Source organism: Columba livia, chromosome 4, assembly GCF_036013475.1.
Source record: "Columba livia isolate bColLiv1 breed racing homer chromosome 4, bColLiv1.pat.W.v2, whole genome shotgun sequence".
NCBI classification, from domain to species: domain Eukaryota; kingdom Metazoa; phylum Chordata; class Aves; order Columbiformes; family Columbidae; genus Columba; species Columba livia.
The window spans coordinates 5,765,239-5,779,935 of NC_088605.1; the positions used below are offsets into that span (position 1 = coordinate 5,765,239).

The 14,697-nt window shown below is 37.8% G+C and overlaps 1 long non-coding RNA gene across 1 annotated transcript in view; it reads right to left on the reverse strand.

Annotated features, from left to right (window-relative positions):
- Positions 1-1,724: 1,724 nt before the first annotated feature.
- Positions 1,725-14,697, reverse strand: part of LOC110364276 (uncharacterized) — a 36,654-nt gene continuing 23,681 nt past the window's right edge. The window contains exon 3 of the long non-coding RNA XR_010472605.1: positions 1,725-1,875. This is a non-coding gene — a long non-coding RNA (uncharacterized LOC110364276). The remainder of the gene's footprint in view (positions 1,876-14,697) is intronic.

A 14,697-nucleotide genomic window follows, 5' to 3' on the forward strand; every position in this document is an offset into this window, starting at 1 on the left:
TTAGGCTACTAATGGCCAATAGAAAGAGACATTTTCTTGAGACGTAACAAAATACATGCTTTGTTTTGGATCCCAGAGGTAGGTCCTTTTAAATGACTAAAACAAATTATTTCATTTGTAAAGGCTGTAGGAACTAAGTTAGAAAGGACAGCTTTAAATCTTTTATGATTAGCTGTACTGTTCTTTCACAAGGCATACTGTCATTATCTGTAACATGGACATTTTTTTTTGCACTCCTTTATGTGCTGTATTTTCAGAACATGTGAAGCAGTTGCTTGTACGTGAACAATGAAGACGCATGCGGTAATTTGTTCTTCTTCTTCATCTTTCTGTGGGAACTCACCAAAACTAATTTTGGGATTTTGGGTAGTAAGCAGGAATGCTGTAGTCCATTTGACACAGAACTCCAACCTCCTGTGCTGCTCAGTACCTAACAAGAGGGATTAGGATGGACCAAGTATGACCTGTAGAGAAACAAGTGGCTTAGACTAAGCATTAGAAAGAAGAGGTCCTGAGTTGGAGTTTTACCTGGAGTAGGGGGACATGTGTCACCCCATGTGTTTGTGGAATTTTTTATGTTTTCTTCCTTTTTCTCAATAATCAAATCACATATTAAAAGTTTACCTGACAATAAAAAAAAATAAGTGAAATTTCCCAAGTCTGTTTTGCCTGTGATGGCACCAAATAGCAAGTTTGTAAAGCTGCAGGGAAGGTAGAGACACAAGGTCCTGCTTTCTTGATTGTCCAGGTGGGAGACTTAACTGGAAAGGTGTTGTAGCTCTTCACTACCTGCTGCCTTTCCATTGTATGGGTTTCATCGCTGACATAGACTCAGGATAAAACCAGGTTATGTGCTTGAAGGTGGAAGATCCAAAGCACTATAAGCATCCACAGTTTAGATATAAACTAAGAAAGATGAGAACATCGAGAAGACAGTCAGACCAGCTACAGGAGGGGAGCATGGATAACATGCTTTAAAATAACCAGCGGCTACAAGATAGCTGCCAAAAATCAAGCCCCAGATGATTAGAAATGGGATATAACATCATAATGTACAGCTTGCAGTAGAAGTTCTCACAAAGGTATATGTTTCAATGCTAAGTCAACATTCTAGTGTGCTACTTTCACGTAATTAAAACAACAGATTTAATATTGTATTTCCACTTCTCTGGCACTATTGGAATTTGCACTTTACAGACCAAAAGCGTTTCATACAGAAAACAAACTCCTGTGACAGGACTCCCTCCTGTGTTCTGATCCCTCTGTATTTTGACCACAACTGAGTTGCCATGAATCTTTTCACCTTTATGCTTTGACTACAGGTTGTAATAGCATATAGAAGACCATTGATACGCATGGGATCTACACCATAATATTGCATTTCAGTTAGGACACACCACAAAGAAAAAGGGCTTAGATTTCTTTTTACAATTGTCATGATGCACTTTAAGCACAGAGAGGATTTTTTTCATAAGGAAAAGAGATAAGAGCTTAAAAGATTTATTAATGAGCTTGCTTTTGTTTGCCAAGTGCGGATTAAAGGATTCTTTTGTCAGCTGAGGAAAATGTCTCACTGTTCCCAGTGTGACATTTGGACTAGATCCTGCTTGGTTTTGTTTGCTAAACACCTGCAATTCCCTGATGCTTTTTTACTGTAAACAGGACTGGTTGTAAGATAAATGTTGCTGGGTACCAGGGTGAAATTATATATGATGAGACTGACTTACCTCTCCCCTTTGACAGGAGCACATTTCCAGGGATGAGGATGGATTGAAGAGGCAAAAAGGCGGAGCAAGAACTGGCAGCCTGACAGACATCATGGAACCTGCTCTCTATCATCTACCTTTCTGTATTTTTCCGTTGACACTCATATCACTGCACAGAGAAGAATTGTAAAATCAGGCAAAGAAGGAAGGAGGGAAATATCTACCACTGTGTAGTGAGAATTAGACACCAGTTCTGTAGCCAGCTGTAACTGTGACAACTGTTTTGCCCAAAACAAAGAGAACCACTTCCAGCACAGCTGTAAACAAATGCCCACAAGAAAAAGAGGTGGGCTACAAATGTGCAATACACAAGGTGCTGCCTGATACAGCATGCAACACTTGGGTGTTCACATGGGGAGCTCTGTTAAATAGCTGATGTGCCACAAATTCAGTTCCAGTGATTCTCCTGTGGTAATATGTTCAGAAACATTATCTTCCCCTACAAGCTAAGTAACACAACAGTGCTTGGTATGGAATCAGAAGTATTATAAACCCCATTTGTGTGGAGCTGGCTCTACCTCACAAAAGAAAATCTGTACATTAAGGATTGTGCCACATCTCCCAACTCCTGTATTTCTGCATGTATTTTAGAGGTTTGATTTGCTCTGAAGTAAGGGAAGGTCTCTACTGAAAATTCCTCAGCAGACCAAAGCAGCTCTCTGTGAGCTCTTGCCTTCTGTCATTGAAGTGCTTCTCAGTACTTCAGGTATATCTTTGATAACAGCAGGTATTTCTACACTGTATACATATACTTCCATAAGGCTTGCAAATTTCTATTCTTGTATCAGAGACTAAAACTATTATAGTATGGATATAACTTGCTATCTTGTTTATAGTCTGATTGGTCCTTGAAAATCAGCCTAACTGTAAACACTCAGGTGCATTTCTTTCTGAGAAGAGCCTAGCAGAGATATGTCAAGAACATGAACCTCAAGGCTCTTGTACTAAAACACAGGAACCAGTCCATCCTGGCAGGGTCACGCTCAGCATCACGCAGGAACTTGTTAGAAGAAAGAATAGGAAAACCAGAGGAGAACACGACAGTGCTGCTGTGTTTTCCCTATGGGTCCTGTGACTGTCTACAGCTATTCAACCATCACGTCTTCATTCATGCTTCATACCTCTATTTAACAATAAAAACCATAAATACAAATACAAATGACACTACAGTCATGAGAATAAAAATGGGTGGATGCCCTTCCCCTCAGGTAACTTATAAACTGCCTACTCTGGAGAAAGGTGTTTAAGGTGAACTGGTTTCATTGTTTCTAACCATTTGCCGTTATTACACACTTCTTTTCATTTGAAAGCTATAAAAATATCCCGGTTTTCATACATCTCATACAAAACATCTCTCTGACAGAGCTAGCTGAAAGGAAGCATCTTTCACCATGACAGTGTAATAGTGTCTTTTCATCTCAAACAAACAGCTTTTGCTATGAAATAGTTGTGAATTCATAATAACTCCTCTGTACAAAAGTAGAGTCCTTTCAATTCTGCACATCACTGTTTCTTGAACAGTGGATTCTTCAGTGTCAGAATTTAGAATGTAGCTCATAGATACAGTTGTCCAATGAATGTGATGCATTCATTTTTTTTCTGTATGTTTTTCCCCTGTGATTTCAACAATAATTTATTATTGTTTTAAAATAAGCTGGATAGCTGAGTTGGTAGAAATACATATGCCAGTTTTAGTATCGGTATACAAATAAACACTGTCAGATATGGAGATTTCTAATAGTAAGTGTGTACATCAGTAACAATAGACAACATGTCAAATGTCTGTTGCAACAAATAGCTCTTGAAGCAAGACTCTATAGTTAATTTACAAATCAAATGCCTATCAAATACAGTGAGTCAAATTCTTTTCATTTCAGTAGATTTTCAGTTAAAACCCAAATTAGGCAATCATACCCTTGCCATCATTTGCAGAAACAGCTGAGACATTAAAAACCTTCTGTCCTTAAAGTCTTCTGCCTCTGTGATAGAAAGGGGGTTTCCTAATGTTTAACACGGGCCTTTTCCCTACAGGATCGCCCTACAAAAATCTTGTCTGAGGACAAGATATTGTGTTTCTGCCAAATCAATAAGAACATACATTACGATGTATTCACCCACTCTTATTTTCATTACAGTCTATGTCAATGACGATCTTTTGGGAGACTGTCAAAGGCCTCACTGAAGTCCAGGTAGACAATATCCACTTCTCTCCCCTTGTCTACCAGGCCAGTCATTTTCAAGTTTATCAAGTCTATCTAGTTGGTCAGTGTCAGTTCTATATTGACTGTAAGAAGAGAGAGGAATTGATCCTAAAGTTAGGATCAAAAGAAGAGTATATCTGCTCTAACATAAAGCCTAAAGGGAAAAAATTATCCTTTTAAAGTCTGCTGACCACATCTGAGCCAGGAGAGAAACTCTATACCAGGTCAGTGTTTTTCAGCATATGGCCATAGCTGTTTTGGTCCAAGACTAACATGCTAAAATTGGTTTTACCAGCTCATGATTTCACTGTCCAAGTAATTTCATCAGGGACTATTCTAACATTTCAACCAGCAAACCATTTTCAGAGCTGGAAATATGAGAGGCACCAAACAGCTGTCTTTTTTAAAGAAAAAATTTCCTCCTTCTTTAGTCAAACACAGAAATCATCCTCCTTTCAGCTATGAAAATAATGAGTTTAGCCTGAAGCTCAAGATACATGACAGTCTTTCACCAAGTGAAAATTTTCTGTATATGCTACTTTAAAGACCACTATCTCCTGTCTGTGCAGGGGTAAAAAGACAATCTCTATATAGCTGAGAAATAAGAGTTTCTAAGCTTTCTAATGGGACCCAGCACTTTTCACTGACCCTACTAAGTCTTAAACTAATAGCCTTCATAGAAGACACTGTTCAGTATACCTAAGCGGATTTCTGAGTTTTAAAGCTGTGTGACATCACCAAGCCATTTAGAGGCATTAAAATAGATCCCTTTAACATATTAGGATTGTGCTCCACCTCTCCCTGTCTCTTTCCTGCCATGCTCTTTATTTCCTGCACAGTTGGAACTCACAACACTCCTTAGACACCTGGATCATGGACATCTCCACCTGAGCTAACACCTGGGCTCTCTCTGTGACAAGTGGAAATAGAGTTTTACAAGGAGCAGTCCATCCTAAAGTGGATATTCATTTTTAATCAGATGAATTGTGCCCTAAAAAAATACAACATTCTGTCATGTGACTAGTTCAGGTGTAGAAACCCACTTGACAAAAGATAAACACACCCAGATACACACTGGGCCAACTTCAGTTCCAAGTGTTCCCAAACTAGGAATAGAAGGAGAAGACTGTCTTATTATCATATACCTGCTCCATTCCCTATTAATGTGCAGATGATTAGTTGTTTAGTTGTAAACCAATTAGTTATTTCAGTGGCTCGGTAAATTTCTAATTGTTTTCTTTCATGTGGTGCAGCAAACTTATGATCTATACCCACATGTGAAATATTCATTTTAGGTTGCTTACAAACTACTTTGGAATGGTTCTGTGTTATGAACGGTCTCAGACTCCTATTTTGCCTGGAACAATGATCCTTATCTAAGTATGCTGTTCTAGTTCACAAGATATTACTGCAAAATAGGAGACAGGGAAGATTCAGAAATGGTCAAAAAAATCCAAACAATTCCAGCAAAATCGAAAGCAGAATGATAAGGGTGACATACTTAAAACAACTGAAAAAAACAATTTTGCTAAGAGTTCAGTATGACCTAAACATTAGCTTCAATGGCTCGCTGCACTGAACTCTCCCCTACAACATTTCTCAAAGTTCAGATCATTCCCTTGTGCTCTGGTCCACTGACTCCATTTCCTTGTTTCCATGACGGGAATGTGCTTTAAAAATAGCGCTGTTTCGCCTTTAGCTAAGACAGCTTCAGATCACCACAACAGATGCTTTCCTGAGCCGATGAGGTGAATTCCCATCACATTTTTCAGCTGATGGCTTTGTATTTCAGCTTCATTAAATGAAGTTTAAGTAGCGCGAGAAAAGCCATTCCTGGGCTATTTCATGCTCCATATAATCTTCAGTGTGCTGTTTTTCACCAGCATTGAGAGAGAAGGTGAGGTAGAAAGGAAGATGCTGCCACCACAGGTAGCAGGGAATGGGAGTGCAGTCTACCAAGATACATGGAGTAGAGCTAATAAGCCTGCAGGAAAAGCCAGGCAAAGCCAAGCCCAAATAAATAAATGAATAATGTAGACCAGTGGCTTAAAACAGCAAAAGTGACTGTCTATGGCAGAGAGGTTACAGTGCAGTGGGAGATATTTTAAACAGGCAGAGTGAATGCAAAGAAATATTTAGAGAAAAATGAAAGTTGTGCTTGGATGTTTAGAAAGAAAGAAAACAAATAAGCTATAAGAGCCCCTCTAAAGTTGTTGCTGCTGATATTGCTTTAATTTTTCTTCTGATTCATGGAATACTATACTTCCTAGACTTTATGAACAATTCAGTAGCAACTTATTCTGAGAAAAACCTATGAGCTAGCCATATACAAGTATTTTTAAAGAAGCAAGTATCTAATATGACTGATGATTCAAAACAGAGAATTTAACAATGAAAATATAAAGGTGGACAAAACCAACCCTGTTCCCCTCTGTAAAGACATGGGAACTCTGTAACACTCAGCATGGCTTCCTTCGGGATTCTAATTGCTGCATTTTTAACCTTTCCCAGAAAAAGACTTCAGGCAGGATCCAGTAATGGTCCAGTATTAAATATTATAGCATCTTGGACATGTTTTTCTCAAAGATGGTCTTCTGTTCTTTTGTCTAAAGACTTCCTAGCACAGTGCATTTGTAAGCATTTGAGGTGCTAAGATCAAGTAAAACTGAGAGAAAAAAATAAAGATTTTCACTCTGCATAACACGCTCTCATTTTAAAAAATGCTAGTGCTCTAAATCAGAACAAGATCTATGAAAAGGATCTCTGGAAAACTAGAATAGGACACCCTGGCATATACAATGTGCCATAAAAAAAGCCCTACCCAATGAATAAGTTAATTGGATCCACAGTGTCATCCCTGCTCTGGATCATGTTTTATTTTGATATACTTAGACTGACAGGTGCACACAGATAGATATCTGTCTTGTTCGTATAACCATGCATGAGCTACAAATAATGCATCACACATCCCTCAAAATGTTATAATAGGGTTTCTGTTTCAGAGCCAGTTCATGTCTGTCTGGGGAAGACTATGAATGTTGTAACTGCACTTGTAAGTTTCTGTCCATAAAGATATACTCTGAATGTTATTTATCATGTCCTTTAATTTAGATTTCACTTTCCGATTTGTTTGAAATTAAACAAATTGTGTTTCTACTACTTTGTCACTTCATTCACCATTTCTTCTTATTTACTGTATTTTTTAATAATCAGAACCGTATCAAACACATCAGGACTCCTATAAATTACCATAACCCAAATAAAAGGGTTGTTGACCGATGAGCAATGCATCAGACACATCCTGGACCATTCCTAGAATGCTCATGAACTATAATTATATAAATCAACAGTAAAAAATATGGCCAGCCTGCTCCTTCAAAACAAAATCAAAATTATATACAAATACATATGAGCCAATGCTGAAGTCAGTGGCAAAGCCAGTCTCTCCATTCCTTTCACAGTTCCCTTCCAGGTACAACACAGCCCAGAACAGTGCAGCTGACTTGCAACTGGACTCCCATGCCCAAAAGTCACATCACCTTGTACCACTTCCAGTAACTATCCAGAAAAAATGAAACTCCAACATGGGGCACAAATTCAAAGCATGAATGTAGACAGCAAGGATTCTGAAGGGTTTTGAAGCAAGCACCTGGAGCAGGTAAAAGAATAAGAGCCTGAATGACCATAGCTTGATCACTTTCCCTGTGACACAGAAGCAGCAGATTACAGAAAGGCAACTGAAAAAGAGTTCCCCGTTTCACTGGAACATTCCCTGGCAGCTCCTGTATTTGAGAACATTTCCTTAATTCATTCTTTCAAAGAATAAAAATTCTACACTGATTTTCTACAATTTGTTCTGTAATAATGCATGCTTTAAGCAAAAGGTATTCATATACCAAATAAATTATTCATTATAGTCCAGTCACTGCCACACTTGAGCTGTCTGCTCCTATATGCTCCTTTTTTGATATGTACCTGTAAATTTTAAAGTTGCAGCTTTCATTACAGCTGCTTCTCCCATGCTGATTCATGTCATACAAGAACGTCTTGCCTTCACATTTTGTACCATATTAACAAGAATAATTCAGCTTTTCTCCTGCTGACAATCCTCTTTTCTCATATTAACTCTGATATTGCTATTGTGTAGATCATTAGTAGTGTATCTTTTATAGCATAGCATGTAGAACTTTTTCATTATTATCAGTACAAATTAATGCCAATGCAGATTTCCATTTATTTTTACATCAGTGGGACTTTCTCATCTTGTTTTTACCTTATTGCTTTCAGTTGTTCTTGTCAAAGATCCAGTTATGCCATAGTGTTTTAGCAAATCCCAGCCTTTATTTAACAGTCTGAAGGGAGATTTAAAATCCTACTCTGAGATCAAGTTATAAAGTAGGAAGGAAAAGTGCAGTCAATTAATAATGAAGCAGAAAATTGTTTACTGGGCACTCTGCAGTTTCATCTTTGGAGCAAGGAGTGCATGTTCAATGACGAGAAGTGGTTTCTGGTATCTATAAAGCATGTGTTGTAGGCATTTATATAGCTTAAATAACAAACAACTGAAAATACAATATGAGCTCATGAACACTGAAGTAATGAAACATGGCTACTCCATTGAAATCGTAAGCAGCACCTGCAGAATACAATAGCATTCTCTATGTGAAGAAAATTGAACCTGATTAAACTCTCATCCCTTTACCTTTCTAGCTCACAACGGAATAGCTCAATTAGATGATCATCTCCTGATAATGTGATACTTCCCACTCTGGTCCAGTTTTTAGTGAACAGGATAGACTATAGAAAAAAAGATCTTAGAAAAGTAGGTTAAGTAAGTGCTATCATTCCATTTTATCAGTTCAAATGCCATTAGAATTGTCTTTAAAAGTCTAACCCCAGTTTAATCCATATATCCTACTAGTTACCCACAGTGAAACAGCAGTAAAAATAAGTTTAAAATTATGAGAATGTTTTAAAATCAGTTACGTTTTTAATTTTAAAACCTACTGATAATAATGTACTGATAATAATGTACTGATAATAATGTACTGATAATAATGAACTTCAAAACAGGCAAAAAATAAAAAAAGGATGAGTTAGACATTTTCATCAAAAGTTGCCACTGTTTTTGTCAAATGCTTAGGAGAAAAATATGAAAAAGAAAACAACTGACATCTACCTGAAATTAATAGAACTAACCTGGTTTTGAGAAACTGAAGGGTTAGCTTTGCAAAGCTGTGTATTTTGCCTTCTATGGTTAAACCCTCTACCCTCTTAAAGACTCAACATGCTCTGAAAAAATCACTTCGAATATTCACTCACTGTATGAGTCCCTGCTTAGTGTGATTTCACCCTCAAACCACCAAACCATATGTGTATAAACTGTGTGTTTATGATTCCTGGCCCTGCTTCCTATCAGAAAGTCAAGTCCTGCTCATCATCAGTAATAAATATCCTGCTGTACAGATTCCATTCTTGCTTTCATTCACCCAACCATTCTGCCTACAATAGATTTTAAAGGGAGTAACACAAAACAGAATTTGTCTATCAGATTGGAATTGAGTGGTTCTGTTGATATTTCATGAGAAAGAAAATTATCTCATTTCAATCTCATTGTTGTGTTTCCCAGGTAGGTCTGACACAAGAAAAAGGAAGAGAAAAAACTAATTTATCTCACTAATGTAAGTAGATCAAAAGGTATTTCCCAGGTCACTAGCATCTGTCAATCTGAGCCTGCTTATCACATTTGTATGGATTTATGTATGTAGTTCTTTGTACGGTTAGAACTAAACACTTTTTGCATTAAAATATTTCACTAAAGATGAAATCTGTATTTGTACTGACTGATTTGTGTATTTATTTTAACAAAACAATAAATTCTGCTTGGGATTCCTAAAAAACATAAGGCCTTTCAGAACTGTCAGGAAACAAGTACTATTCTTTGGGCAGGAAAAGTTTTTAATTAATAATGATCTGTTAATAAAATTAACGGATGTTGTTTTAAAATATATATACATAATCAACCATTGGAAATGGTTGGAGGGGAAGAGGAATGAAGGAGGTAAATCAAAACTAGCTTGAGTCTTTCAATCAAGTCTGTAGACCCTTTCAAAACAATGTAATTCCGCTTATTCATTCAGGTCTTGGATGGGATGTAGAAATGCTTAAGGAGAAAACTCTGGATTTTAACACTCCAGATCAATAGAATTATGACTATCCTCCTTTCTGGTCTCAAAATCTGCAACATTTTACTGAACACTGTGTCCTGTTACAAGGGAATCCAAATAGTTTGTTTCTTCACAAAGTTTGACACAGCTTAGTTTTATTGCAGTCTAAGTCAAAGCAGTCTGGAGTAGGTCTCACATAGGAACAGATAACATATTTCAGAGAACATCAAACAGAGGCAAATTTTCAAGACTGATCAGTGCTATTACTTCAGATATACCTCATGGACAACACTAAACCACAATGGAAATGGGCTGGAATAAAGCCAGAATTTGTGAATTAAAGCCCTCTGGCTGTTAATGATTGAGATAAATGTCTGGTTTAAGAGATGGGCCTGAGCTCCCCTTAGATTTGAGCTATGACTTGGTGCTGCAGACAAACCATCAATGACCCAGTAACCTGGATTAATTCCCATCCTCTTATAAGTACAATGTATAGAACACAGAATTAGGACCCTGTGGGTGTTGAACTGCAAGCTGTTACAATTATTACTACTAAATTAGAAGAATGTGCGTAACTGTAAAGCACTACAACTCCCTCAGACATCCTCCAAGCTTTATTCCAATGACTCAGTAATTACAGAATTCCACCAGAAGAGACCTTGAGAGATCAGTTAATGAATCAACATTATGTTCTGAACAAGTTTGGAAGTGATACTGCTACTATGCTAAAACTCATGTCTAAATGTTCCAGCTTTCATGGAAAAAAAAAAATAAGGATGCTTTATCTAGCCTGGGAAATACTGATTCAAAACCACAGGGAAGCATTTGATATTCTTTGATTTTAAAATACCAGCCCAAGACAGGAAATTCCCAATCTGCAAAATACTCAGGAATCAGGACATCAGGAATCAGCTTTTTAACTATATTCTCCATAAGGGGGAATCTTGCTCCAGCAGGGGGATTGGACTAGATGATCTTTTGAGGTCCCTTCCAATCCCACATACTCTGATCTTCAAGTAGATCATGCCTTCCCCAGGGATTGTGTGACACTGCAGCTCCTACCCCTCAGTTTGGTGAAACATCTGAGAGCCAGATGCACACAGGCTGAAGAAACAGTTGACACTGAAACAAATTTGCTGTGACTGATTGCTGGAAGATAAAGCTTCTGTACAGAGGCAACCAAAGGTGAGATAGAATTGGGCCTCAGCCAGTCCAAATGCTATCCCAGCATTTTGGCACAAACTCACCTCCATCAGTATTTTATGCTCACTCTGAGGGACTTATGCTGAAATGAAGGCATATATTCCCAGTTGCCAGCTCAGTGGGAGGACAACCTGGCAACAGCATTAGCTGCTTCAACAAGATTCTCTGGAACTTCTTTGTCTGAGCCTTCAAAAAAAAAACATTTGTGGTCTTTACTCATGTCCAACCACTGGACGCTCTTACAGAGGCTCTTGACGTGCTTTTGATTATTGCATTTTAGTCTGATATATATGCCCCTAATTCTTCCATCCAAGGAGAAATAAGCCAGAAGCAACACCCCCCACACTTCCTATTTTCAGGCACAATGAGTGTAGGTAATTCCAAAATAATTGCTGCCTTGGACATGCAGATATTGTTAATGAGATCTCCTTCCTGCAAGCAAATATGAACGTCTCTTTAGCTTGTGAGCAATGAGGTTAATATTCCTGTGCCTTCCACCTCCTCCTGCAGGGACACTAGACTGTTTAAATGAAGAAATGGCACAAGAATCTCTTCCAGATCCTCTCTGCTGCCAGGGACGAGCGCCTCCTCTCTTACTATGTACAATTTAGATACCACCCTTCCATTTCTGTGTACATCAGAGGATTTAAATGGACAAGCACATACCACCAAGCAGTTAAGCTGCCTGTAATGTCAGCAAAGATTTAGCAAATGGATCACATGCAGAGAGGCTTAGTAGTACATTTTGAACAGGCTTAGGTGACAGAATCACACGTATAGACTTTTTGTGAAGGAAAAGACAAACAAAAAAGCAACAAAACCTTCCTCCCCTATGGCAATGACTAGTCCTACAAAATTAAATAAATACCTTTGAAGAGACTGCACAGAATTCAGAGTAACTGGAGAAAAAGCTCTCAACTCAGATAAATTAAGAGCATGGTCACATTTTCCAGAGACTGTAATACACCTTTTCAAGAGTAGCTGATTGTCTTTGGCCAGGACTTTATTCAATAACGTTGGAAGCCTGAGGGGAATTCCTAGTGCTGACAAATTAAGATCTTGGTAATTAGCAGCGACTGGGCAAACTACCCTCTGTGATAACTGAAAATACCTCCTAGAACAGCTTAGTCCTCCCCAATGAGCAACGAAAGGAGAAAATATGTTTGAATAGCATCTTGTCATTGAATTGCTTTGTTGCATAAAGTCTAGGGCCTTGAGCAGTCCCAAAACATATGGTGCAGAGAACCTCGCTTGGAGTTTTATCTCCCCTTATATCCTGTTCCCTGGTAACTGCAGCTGTCAAACTGGCCTGGGTCCAGTAAGTCCAGGGCAACCATTTCCCAGGCCGAATCAATTGCAAGGTTCACAGCAAAGTCCTAGCACAGAACATGATCTCCAGCTGGTGTCTTCCTTCTGTTCTGGAATTTTCTTAGGCATGTCTTGCAGCAATTTAAGTAGCAATACCAGTACAGATGGAGACGGCTGGACTTCTCAACTTATCTGCATGTAGTCGGGCCTAGTGATGAAGCAGCTCATCAAAACATGCCAGATGAAGCTGTCTCTGTAATAACATTCACAAATATACCATTGAAGTAAATAAGTCTGAAGGTCCTGCTTTGCTGTGCAGAATGTAGGACTAATGTCATAAGACTGAAAGGCCCCATCTGCTTTGTAAAAAGAAAACTTCAAAGTGTTTCCTGTTCATTTCTCCCACAGTAAAATTCATAATAATTAATAGAGTAGACTCTGAACAATGTAAAAATATTTATCAGACAAATGGAACTTCAAAGATGCAAAATATTAGTAAGTAAAGTCTATTTAATTAAAAATCTGTTTCCAAAATACAATACCTCTTGATAATCACAAATCACGTTTCAACCCATCACATCAAAGTATCGGCAGAAAGGCGTTTTCATCACTGTAAATCAAAAAACCTTGTCATTTCTTTATTACCTCCTCCTTAGCCCAAAGCAATATTTTATACATTAAATATATCTTATATCTGTATAAGGTATAAATATATTTCTGTATCTATAGATACATAATATTTATTTTATACTGTGTGTGTCATGGTGCTTATCAGTCTTCTTATCTGCCTAAAAAAGCATCCAGTTTGATTTAAATTATTATCTCCAGGATGCCTATTTTTCTCTTTATTTCCATGAAAATTTTACAGGGAAATAGTCAAAATTCTAAATCCAGGGAGAGAGTGCAACATCCCAGTCTCACACATTCCTTCTCAGAGATTATACAGTCCCTCTTTGACATGAAAAGAGATATTTTTGGTTCTGGCACAGAACTTGGGTTGAGGAAGTCTACATACAGTTCTTTGCACTGTTACTTTCAGTCTCCCTCTGTAAATCACTCAGGCTAACTCTTTCTGTATCCACAAGGTTACAAACCATATGGTGTCCCCACTCAGGTCCCCATCTATAAAGCATGTGATAAAATATTTGTTTTATTATATAGCCAAACTGTGTACATATTTTATGGTGAAGATCAGGGACAATTTTTTTCAGAAGACAGTTAAAAGAAAATACTTCAGTCTCTACTTAACACCTTATAAGGTGGTTCACCCAAGGTGACATCCTGTGGTGCCACGTTCCTCCATACCCATCATAACTGTGACCTGGGGAACTATCTATTTCTAGTGCATGTCTTTATGTAGTCTGTCTTTTGCTGTTAATTCTTAAGGCTTTATTACCTCATACTATATCATAGACCAACTGTCAATTTGAACATCTTTTTAGTCTTTCCCCCGCTCCTGCCCCCTAGGCATGTCTGTTCTTTGAGCCTCCTATTATTGAATCATAGAATCCTTTTGGTTGGAAGAGACAGTTAAGATCATTGAGTCCAACCATAATATTAGTGCTGATTTGCTTGTATATATCAAAAGTAAAAAGATTTTTAGGAAGTCTTACGTAAAGTTCAGAAGCAGCACTAGAAACAGCCTGTTAAAATGAATGACCTATGATAAATAAAAGAATGGGACAAATGAACCATTTTATCAGCTTCCAATGTATCCAAGTCTACTACAATCTTCAAAGGCATCCAGAAGAATTGCTCACTGTTGTGTGAAATTTCTCTAATGAAATAATTTTAGTATTGTCTGTCCTCTGTTACTTATACAGGGTGTTATCCCACAGACGACCCCTCAAAATACATGAATTCTGGAAATGACTAAGATGAACTCTCTCTCATCTCATAAGTTAAATGAGAATTGCACTTGTATCTGTATGGAGCAGAAAACCAGACAAAAATAGCCACAGGTCCTATGAGGCCTTTAATGCGTGGACCAGATTCTAAAGAAGGAGTTAGTATAGTAATATAGAAAGTGGTAACGGTTTGCATTTTAACCAT